The 11447-nt window shown below is 42.0% G+C and overlaps 1 long non-coding RNA gene across 1 annotated transcript in view; it reads left to right on the forward strand.

Annotated features, from left to right (window-relative positions):
* The window catches only part of LOC138151560 (uncharacterized), a 46028-nt gene extending 36904 nt beyond the window's left edge, over nucleotides 1-9124 (forward strand). Inside the window, exons 2-3 of the long non-coding RNA XR_011165859.1 lie at nucleotides 6983-7074; nucleotides 8571-9124. This is a non-coding gene — a long non-coding RNA (uncharacterized lncRNA). The remainder of the gene's footprint in view (nucleotides 1-6982; nucleotides 7075-8570) is intronic.
* Nucleotides 9125-11447: the final 2323 nt, after the last annotated feature.

Below are 11447 nucleotides of genomic sequence, written 5' to 3' on the forward strand. Positions count from 1 at the left end.
TGTGTCTTGCTACTGGACTCAGATGACTTTGGAGGAGAGAGAGAGAGGTTGATAAATTTGCATGACTCTGCCTCACTTAAATCCAATTCATTTGCTAGTCAAGACATCACCCACCAGATGTCATTGATCCTCTCTAAGAATGATCAACAACATCATCTCTTTCTGTCTTTGTCTCTCCTCTCTTTCCCCCTCCCCCATTAGTAGTTCAAATATGCTCTGTTTGGAATTATCTCTAAATACTCCTCAGGACTGATGAATGAGGTGGCATTATGGAATCCAGATCTAAAAAGCCACCTGGCCCTTCAGGGCTGGCATTTTCTGGGTAGCGAACAAAAAGGATTTGGGGGCTGAAGATCAGTCAGAAGCACTCTGCTTTTAGACAACCCAAACTTCTAGTTCAGCTGGCACAACTCAATTGCCCTTGTGAGATTGTGGCTGGAAAATAGTGCCCCTGGGGGCTGCTGGTATGTAGGAAGAAGGTATTATGAGTCAGATTGTATAGGGATCAGTCCCGCTTCCCACCAGAGAGATTTAACAGTCAAGCAAGCCCATCTTGTTGGTAGGTCAGGGATGGAAATGGAGGGGTGAGAAGGGGGATGGAGGAGACTCTTATTCTGATCTGATACATGTGAGAAAATTCTTTGAAATAGCTTTGCTATCTCTTGGGTCTGCAATCCCAGGTCAGCAAAGAGGGGCAAAATGGCCTCAGGGAGATTTGATTTTGAAGAAATGGAGCTTCCAAAACCCATCTAGAAAGGAAGCTAAAGGCATTGGCTGTGTTTTAACTTGCAGGGGGATTTAGGCAGAGAGGCCCCATCCCCACTGCCTGCCATTCCTTTTAACAGGTGAGCCTGTTATTCTCTAGGATTAACTGGGATTGTTTCAAAACGGGGACTCCTGCATCTGGCCTAGGGCCGAGTGCAATTCATTCTCAGCAGACAATCTTTTGATTTATGTGTCTGAGCCCAAATTAGAGCTGCTGTAAATCACTGGCCCCAGCGCCCTGGAAAGTTTTCTAAGCATTGGTTGACCCCAAAGGGCAGCTTGCCCTTTTTTCCAGGGGTACAGGACTGGGTCCACTCTGCCTGTGACTCACCAGTCCCCCTGCTATCTTACAGCAGGGAGTCATAGTTGGTGGGTCAGGGGGTCTTGGGAAATGCAAGAAAAAGGTGACTCTATAGGATCTCCTCCTCCTCCTCCATATTTCAAACTCAGCATGAAGAATGAAGCAAAAGAGAGGAGAGGGTTTAGAGAAGGAGCTGAGTTGATTGGATTTGTAAACATAATTGCTTGGGAGTAGATTCCCCACTGGCAGAGGAGAGGAGTCCAGTATATTCACTTTCTTGTTACAGTCTTTCCCTGTGGTTCTCTATGTTCATGTATTTTCTTTTTCATTTTTTCTATCTTTTTTTTTCTCAGAAGAGGTTTAAGTCCTTTTCACGGGTGAGGAAATGAATTAGAAGGTCTGTCATGGCCCTATCCTGGCAGAGGCAAACCTTCCTCTGACTATGTACCTTATGCCTTGTCCTGCTGGGCTGGGTATGTCCCATGAAGGAAGGTTGACAGCCTGATTTCCTAAGAAGGACGTGGAGAACCTCCAGTGAAAAGGAGAGCAACCTTCTCTTTGACCTTAGACCTTCCATCTCCTACTGTATCTGTCCCTTGAGGGAAGAGGAAGAAGAAAGTAGAAAGTTGGTAGAGAATGGAATTTCTTTCTCTTGATCTTCATGTTTGTCTTCTATCTCATACTTTTCCCTTTCCTGCCTTATCTACACCTTCAGTGGGAAGAGGAATAGTGAAATGGAACATCCCTTCTGACCATCTGACTTGTGGACCTCCCATCTCATACTGCACTTGCCTCGATCTTGATCTCCAACTGCCCTTCACTTTGATGAACACTTTCACACCTAGTTATACCCTCATATCTCAGTGATTCTGAACCCCTGTAGGGCATCTCTAAAATCCCATTACCTATTCCATCTTCTCTTTCCTTATTTGCATTCTCCTCTTACCCCCCCCCACCCAAATTGTAACCAAATACCACCCAGTCCTTCCACTGTACCCTATGGAATGCCTGTTCCGTAGGCAACAGATTTCCCTTCATCCTAAATCTCTTCCTCTCACACTCCTTCAGTGTGTTAGCTATTACTAAAACCTGGACACCTCCTAGATGATATAGCCTCTCTTGTCACCCTTTCCAGTTCTGGCTACATCTTCACTCATTCCTCTCAGTTCATTGGATGTGCTGGGGGGAGGTGAAATAATTCCTTCTCTCCATTGTCACTTCCAGGTTCTGGAAGGATGGTGTTGCCCTCTAAAATAATAGGAAATGTAGAGGGGAGTAGGGTTTAGAAGGCAACACCATTCCTCCGGTCCCTCAGGCTCACAACCTAGCAGTCATCCTGGTTTCCTCACTATCTCTCACCCCTCATAAATAAATCTGATGCCAAGGTCTGTTGATTCCCCCATTGGAACATCTCTTAAATATGCCCCCTTCTCTCCTCTGACACAGCTGCCACTCAAATGCAGGCCCTCGTCACGTTATAATTAGAATATTATAATAGCCATTGTCAGATCTGCTTTCCTTAAGTATCTCTCTACTCCAATCCATTTTCCATTCAGCCACTAATGTGATTTTCCTAAGGCATAAATGCAAGCCCAATTGTGTCACCTCCCTTCCCCAATAAACTGTGACTCCCTATCACCTCCAGGATTAAATGTAAAATTCTCTGTTTGGTATTTAAGGACCCTCATAACCTAGCCCCATCCTATCTTTCCTATCTCCTTATCCTTTATTCCCTGCCATATGGTCTTTGATCCAGTGGCACTAGCCTCCCGGCTGTTCCATGAACCTGACACTCCATCTCTCAGCTCTGGACATTTTCTTTGACTGTCTCTCCTGCTTGGAATGTTCTCTTCCCTCTGCTCTGTCTACTTACTTCCCTGGCTTCCTTTAAATCTCAAGTTAAATTCCATATTTTACAGGAAGCCTTTCTAAGCCTAGTGCCTTCCTGCTGTTAATCATTTCCTTTCTATCCTGTATATTACCTATTTGTATTTTTTTGTTTGCATGTTGTCTCCTCTGCTAGATTGTCAGCTTCTTGAGGGCAGGAACTATCTTTTGCCTCTTTTTGTATCCACAGCACTTAGCACAGTCTCTGGCATATGGAAGACAATTAATAAATATTTGCTGATGATTAACTTTGGATGGCAGCAACTACATTTATGAAATATTTATTAAATACAAGAAAGAAAGAAAAGAAGAGAGGAAAAAGGAAGAAAGAAAGAAAAGGTGGAAGGAAAGAGAGAAGGAAGAAGGAAAACAGGACAAATAAGAAAGAGGGAAAAAAGAAAAAAGAAAGATAGTGGTCTCTGCCCTTAAGAAGTTTAATTTCTCCTTGTTCTAAATGTGGCAAGAAAGAGAAAAAAAAAACTAATCTTCTGACACATTTGTGAAGAACTACACATGTCCAACATCATGAACCATTTAGAATGAGCGCAAATGCTAAAGAAGAAATAAATAATAATAAAGAAGAAATAATAAATGGTCAAAAGAAAGTATGAAAAGTGTTCTTTCCTGTGGAAGGAAGCATAGAGAGGACCAATAAAGTCAGCGTCTAGAAAGAGTTATTAATTGCTATTATTAATTGCAAAAAGCATGAAATGCTTTTGAACTTTGGACCTAGTTGTGAATCCCAGTTTAGCAAATTACATAGCTAACCAATTAGGAGGACTTTTCTGATTTGTCAAATGCTCCCCACCTCCATATTCTTTCTATTTATTATGTATATATTCTGCATTTCTCCTCTGTGTATTTTCCCCTTCCTTCCAGCAAAGCATAAGCTTTGTGAAGACAAGGCTTATTGTGATTTCTTTTTATATCTCCAAGCCTGGCATCTAGTAGGTGCTTGATAAAAGCACGTGAAATTAAATAGCTTTCCTTGTTGCATGATCTTGGGCAAGTCACTGTACATTCTGGGCCCCACTTTTCTCTGCTATGAAATGAAGGGGTTGGATTCCATTTTTTAAGGTCTCTTTTGATTGTAAATACAACGCTCCTACCAGGAGAGTTTTGATTCCTGGACTGAATTCTGTTCTTCAAGTTAAAAAGTATTTGGAAAAAGGAAATTAATAGTAGATGAGGTATCATATCCAAGAAATGGTGGTGGGAGGTGTATGGAGAGATGAAAAGGCAGCGAGGAAGGAAGTGGTGGGCATGGTACTGGGATATGCGTCCTAAATTGGCATGGAGAGAGTGCTGCAGAAGGGTGGGGTTCAGTATTATTCTCATTTCCCTGTAAAAAGAAAATAGCTCTAGCTTGGAAGATTGACCCAGTATGAAGGGACCACCTTAAGTCCCCTGGGAAAGGCTGGATCGAGCTGCCTTATGAGGATATACCTAGACAAGTCTACACTTTGTCTCCTGCTTGGTGATCCTGACTCCTCCCCCCCTGACACCCTAAACCTAGAAGGTATTTCAGTCCTTCTTCCCTGGATCTGATCCTCTCCAACCCATCACATCATCCCCTTCCCTGCCCCCTGGGCTCTATTCCTTACCTCCTCACCCTTTGGATTCCACTTCCTCATGCCCTAACTTGGCAGTGGTGATGCATATGTCTGTATGTCTATGTTCACATGTGCCCACAAGCATATATATGCCTGAGTGTATATATGTGTGTGTTATTGGCAACATCACTGTCCTAATCCTGGATACAGGGGCAGAGAGATAGAGAACCCACGGATATGAGTCAGGATGCAGCTCTGAAATTAATAGGCTTGAAGATCGGATGTAGATAAAGAAAGTAGATCTGTGCCAGACTTCCTGAATGTCAGGGTTGTGGGAACATTAAAACAGGTGACAGAAGAAGGATGAGGAATGTCCTGCCCTAGGGATCTTGAAGAAAGGGACAGATATAACCTCTTCCCTCCTCCTGGCTCTTTTTCAATTACAGTCACCCACCCAACTATCTGCCTGGGGTAGACTGTGGGCCATTCTGCCCTGAGAAAAGAGAATCGACAAGATGACCACTTCCTCAGAAGTCAGTGATGTTGTCTCCTAGGATACCAGGGCACAGAGTACAGATCATTATTTAAGCAATGTGAAAACAGAGGGCAAGACATAAATTCACTTTATTAATCAAGAGTGGTTATGGCTTCAGGGACATTTTGTGCTTTTGCATCTGTCTTCCAACACCAGCCCCTTCTCCTCTTGGCTCTATTTAAAGTGGTAGCCTTTGCTAGGAAAGAAGTCTTTTCATGGATTGTGGGTAAGGTAGATACAATCCAGGGAGCTCAGGGAGCTTGGGGTGGGGGCAATGAGGATCTGGTTTCAACTAGGGCTTGGTGAGACCTGTGTTGGTTTGAATAGGAACATTCTGACCTTGTTTAAAAAAAAACAACAACAATCACAAAACAAAATACCTGAAACTCAGCGCAGACCCTGGGCAGCTCAGAAATGAGCTTCATGAATCCCATAGATTTGAGAGAGCTTCAAGTTATGTTTTATAAACCAGTTTGTGGAATGGGCTATCTTCCTGTGTACACACAATGGGTATCTTTTATGGGTTGGTGTGATTTGGTTTCATTCATGTTCAGAGTAGTGTATGGGGAGAGGGATCTAAAAATGAATATTTGCACGGCTGGAGGGGTGAAAATTTCCTACAGCTCTTTATTAAAATAATGCTAACTATGCTGCCTCTACATACATACATAAATGAATACCTCTCTCTCTCTCTCTCCTTCCCTTCCTCCCTCCCCCATCTCTGGCTCTCCTTCTCCCTCTCCCTCTCCCTCCCCCTTACTCTGTCTCTTTCCACACACATATGTACACATGCATATACATGTATTTGTGTTTATACACATATATCAACTTATATTCAGAATTGAGAACATTTACAAGAGCAAAAATTCTTTACCTGGGATTTATAAACTTTTTTTCCAAACTGCATTTCAATGCAATTGGTTTCCTTTGCAACCCTACATATTTTATTTCCTGATAGCTCTGTGAAATATAGCCATTATTATAGCTATTTTACAGATGAGGAAACTGAGCCTTGGAGAAGATTATGTGGTTAGTAAGTGACATGAGTTGGTCTCAGATCAGATGCTGTGACACCAGACAGAGTTTCCTTTCCAGTACAGCGCAGACATCTGAAAAAGCCCATGCCAGCCCTGTCGAAATTTAAGAAATCACGTAGGGCTACTAGACATCAGCTGAAGTGCCAGCACCATTGGAAAGAAGACTATTAGTCAGGAAACGTTTCTCATTAATCCTGGTTTAGGATAAGCCTAATTAATATAGCAATGACTCTATTAGAAGTTACAAGTACAAATGAGAGACATTTGGCCTTTGAAACAACTTTGAAAGATGGTCCTGCCACGTCTTACTTTGGCCCTATTTGAAATTAGAATTAATAGTCCTAAAGGATATGAATAACCCCAAGGGTTCTCTTTCGGCAGACCTACCTGCAAATGGGCAGATTTTTGCTAATATGTGTATTTAATTGAATCTAACTTAACACATATTACATAGCTGTTCTGTGTAGAACATTAGCGTAGTGTGCTAGGCACCAGGGGAAATATAAAGTTTGGATTAGGCATAGTTTGCCCTTATGCACCTTCAACAGCTTACTCTAAAATAATGCTTGATGGAGTATAGTAGAGAGGCACAAAGCAAATCACTGTGTGATGTATGATTCAGGTAGGATTCAAGGGAGGATCAGAGAGGACTTCCTGGAAGAGGCAACACTTGTGCTGGACTTTAAGGGATGAATGAAAACCATATAGATGGATAAGAACTGGCAAGGAGGAAGCACCAGGAGCAGCTTGAGCAGAGGCTCAGACCTGGGAAAGTGGAAGGGTCTGTTGGAGGGACAGATAGTAATCTGGATAGTAGAGTCTGTTGAAGGGATTCTTACCTTTCTAAAGTTAGATTATATGGGGTCTTCAATGCCTGGTAATGAATTCTGTACTTTATTGGTAGGAAATAAGAAGAGAGGACCAATGGAGAGTGGGAGATTAGCAATTCATAAGAAAGGTGGAACAGTTGCTGGAACCATGTCCAGAAGAGAAGAGGTAGGTGTCAAAAGCAGCCTTAACACACTTTGCTAAGACCGAGTCTTAGAAAGGAGGAGGGATGCCTCTCCTCTGTGGCCAGAGGTGATGATAAAGAGAAGATTTAAGGAGTGGAGGGTATATAAAAGAGCTGACATTAAATGACTTCATTCTTTTCAGTGTAACTAGGGAGGCTAAACCATCTGGTATAAATATGGGCTCAGGGGTGCCAAAAGGGGCTTGAAGAGAGAGGGAAAAGGTTCAGAACATTTATTGTGGGGAAGGAGGAGACTGTTGATAGGACCAGCATATGAGGATTGTCAAAGCAGCCAGAGGGCCCCAGCTGATGCTACATGCCAGAAATTTGTAGTGAGTGAAATCAATTGGATTTTGTGACTTTTCCCAAGAATACTCAGAAGCCTGAGAGCAGAAGCGGAGCAGAAGCAGAGAAGTCAAATAGTGAGGATCAGCAAGGGATGAGAATTAATGGGTCGGGAACAGTGTCAGAGCACCCAGTGGGTTATGAAAATGGCAGACATCAATTCAACTAAATTCAGTTCAATTCAACATTTGTTGCTTCTTATACACTAGGCATTTTGCTAGATATTTGGTATACAAATAGAAAAAAAACAACAGCAAAAAAAAGTAGTCTCTGTCTTCCTGGAACATACAACACAGACAAACATTAAGTACATGACAAGAAATTTTAGGAAGAAGAAAGTATTAAGAACTGGGGTGGTTGGGATTCTAAGAACACATCGAAGGCTTGGAATAGCAGTCTACAAAAAAGTGCGGAAATGGGAGATGGCAAGTCAAATTTGGGTAATGGTTAATTGGTTAGCATGTTTGGAACCCGGAGTGTATGAAGGGAATTAATATGAAATAAAGTCAAGGCTTTAAACAAGCAAAGCCAGATTGGGGAAGATTGCCTAAGAGACTAGGGATGGATTGAGGGACTTCATGGCACGATGAAGGCAAAAAAGCAGATTTAGTGTGAGTGAGTAAGTAGGAAAGGTGGAAATATATATCCTGTCTTGTTAAGGAGATAAGATTCCAAGAGTATTAGCTGAAAAGTTTGAACATGTAGGGGATATTTTTAAAGAAAAAATAGGTCTCAAAAAGAAAAGGAAGAAAGAAAAGAAAAGAAAAAAGCACAGGGCATTTGACTGTCAGTGATGTTTTATCCACATTTTTGTAGTCATTGTGTGTTGTTCATTTGGTTCTGTTTACTAATTTTGCATCAGTTCATGCAGAGATTCTCAAACTTTTCTGATTTCCTCATAGCCATCATTTCTTAACTGGTATAATTCTATTTTATTATATTCATATATCACAATTTGTTCAGTCCTTCTTTAATCTATAATCCTCACTCTGTTTTTAGTTTTTCTTTATTTTTTTAAAGAAGAACCTTAAGGGTTAATCTGCCACAAAGTTTTGTAAATGAAATGTCCATTTCTGGTTCTTTGTAGCACTAGCATGTAATCTCATTCCCAGTTATGCTTCTTTACTCACTTCAGGGTGGCCTTGAAGAAATTAAGCCAGAAGCTGGGATTAAGTTGGTCGGGTAGTGAAGCTTGGTAATAATAAGGCTGGTAGAGATGTCCAGTAGAGGAGAGATGGAAAACCCAGCAGAGGACAGCACAAAGGGAAATGAAGACATTGGCAAGCCTCTAGCATCAGAAGTGCGAGCTGACTTTGCCACATCTGTGTCCTGGTTCATACTTCTCCATGGATGTTCCCTTGACATCCGTGTTCCCTGGGTGTGTTTTCTCCATGTGTGTTTCCTGCTTATGTGCATTTTGTGTGTATGCTCTCCCAACTGACAATGGGTTAACCCATTGGAGAGTGTATTCTGTGTGTGTAAGGCTGGGGACTGGGAATTTTTCTTGTTTTATTTCCTTTAATGTTTGATTAAATGTCTGCGTCCTCTGGCTGGCTGATAAAAGAACATCGATGACTAGAGAACTACTGAATGGTCACCGCTCCTTAAAGCACCTTGAATCTGGGAGGAGTTTTCTTTGTCATTGTTCCCAGGGAAAATGTGTTTATGCATTCAGAAAGATAATAAATGTATGTATGTATCAAGTTGTGACACTGAACACTGTCTGATTAACCCATATATAATTTTAAGCTATAATGTGCATTTTTATATACAGAGAAATATATATATATATATTATCTAAAGGTGCATAATGACGGTTTTATATATGCATGCACAAATATGTGTGTGTATATATATATATGTATATATATATATCTGAAAATGTGGCTTTCTGTGCATTTGCATGTGACTCTGAAAAGTTAACTAATGTTATTTGTACATGTGTTGCCAACAGGTTTTGGATGGTAGCTTCTGGGTTTGCCACTACAACTCCTATTTTTTCTAGATTGTTGCTGAATTCATTCGACTTTAAGACTTTCAATGATCCCAATCCCTTTTCTCAAAAAAGACTACCCTCACCTGTCCTCCCCCGATCTCACACTGCTGCATGTCAGGTTGGCCCATCAGATGCTATGCTTTCCCATCCAACGCTGGCTGTGTCTCTGAAGTTATTCATCAATATGTCCTTAGAACTTGCCCTTCTAAGCATCTGCTCAACTTTGCACAGCTGTTTGTGAAAGCTGCTGCTATTCATTCTCCCCAGGAGTCCATTCCAGCAGCTTATATTGTAGAGATCATCCCTTCACCTCTAAATTCTAGGAATTATAATGGCTAGATGGAGCAGCAGACAGGAGTAGGCACTGAGTGCCAGGCGTGTCTTTGGTCTCACATATCAAAACCCCCGAATTATTACTTTCCAGGGAGCAATGAGCTAAAAGCATTCTAGCTCTTATGGATTTGACTGGAGAATGGCTCCTATGGATTTGGGAGAAAGATGGAGTGCATGCATTTAAAAACAAAAAAAAATTGTTAAGTGCTTATACTACATGCCAAGTACTGCGTTAAGTGCTAGAGATTGTCATTGCTGCTGTTTGTTCTTTTTTGGAAGAGAACCAAGAACATCATTGGAGGACGGCTTGACTCATTGGTGAATTGGATTTAAGAGAGTCAGAGTGAGACATACAAAAGCTAAGGGCAGCTAGGTGGCACAGTGGTCAAATCTGACCTCAGACACTTGACACTTACTAGCTGTGTGACCCTGGTCAAGTCACTTAACTACTATTGCAGGGGCACAGGAAGGGGTTAGAGGCATGCTCTGGAAGATATGAATGAGATTTTTTTCACTCTCCCTTCATGCCAGAGAAGATGCATGAATTATTATGGTATCAAAAGATAAAATATACTGCTATTATATAATACTATACATTTTTAAAGCATTTCTGAGTTTCTAAACTTTTTTTGTATCATCTGCTAGCCTTTGCCTGTCATCTGTGGCTTCTGCAAAACTACCCCCCCAATTCCGATTTTATTTCTTATGCCAACCCTTGATATATGGAAACCACAATGGGGAAAGTTGCCATGTGGAAGGGATAACTGGAGTGACCAGGAGAGTGTGTTTGGTAAGGGAAGTCACAGCGATGGTGAGTGGAGCGGCAGTGGGACTGACTAATAGAACCTTTCCAGTGACAATGATAGCAGTTATTTGATTATGGTTCCCAGAGGAAGAAATAGAAACTGACAGTGGTGGGGGGAGACATGCCCACAAAAGGGCAGATGGAGATAAGATACTGGGACCAGACTTGATACATGCACCGTGTGAGTGTGTTCTCATATACACCAATACGGAAAGCAGGGATTTCCTTTTTCACGGTGATCTTTTCTAACATTGTCCTTGCCATTCATATTAGATACTCACTGTTCGGTTAATGTGTAGACTCTTTACTTGTTCTATCCTCATCTGGAAAATGGTTTGATGCCATCCTATTAAAAAACTCTCCATAGAACTGATGATCAATATGAGATCAGCTGCTCCATCACCTGCCTCTTCCCACAAAACCCATAAGGATGTGGGTGCCAGGTCCCCGGACTTACAGAAAAGAGGATTTGGAAATTGGCTACAAATCTGCTTCCTTTGGAAAACAAGCTTCCAATTACAGGCAGGTCTTCTCATCTCCCCACTGCTGGCTGGATCCCCGGGAGTGCTCACCACACCCCAGTGAGGTAGGTGTGCATGACAACTTTTCTTTTAAAGGTAGCACTGTCCAACCATCTGCCTGGGTGGGGAAGCTGGTTGTGAGAGCCCTGTCCTATACCTCAGTCAGCAGAAGGCTCCTTGCTGGGGGTTCCACTGATGTGTGCCTGCCATAAAACAGCAGGCCAAGGCTTCTGGTTAGAAAGGCCTGGGATGTGCCATTACGCCAGAGGGATCCGGAGCTGCTGTTCAATTAGGGGAGGTCCCTTGGCTAATAATGTTTATTGAGCACCTATTGGGTTCCTAGCTCTGGGGAGAGTT

This window comes from Petaurus breviceps, unplaced genomic scaffold (genome assembly GCF_028583685.1).
Source record: "Petaurus breviceps papuanus isolate PSGF00001 unplaced genomic scaffold, PetGlider_PUasm1.0 90903, whole genome shotgun sequence".
NCBI lineage: Eukaryota > Metazoa > Chordata > Mammalia > Diprotodontia > Petauridae > Petaurus > Petaurus breviceps.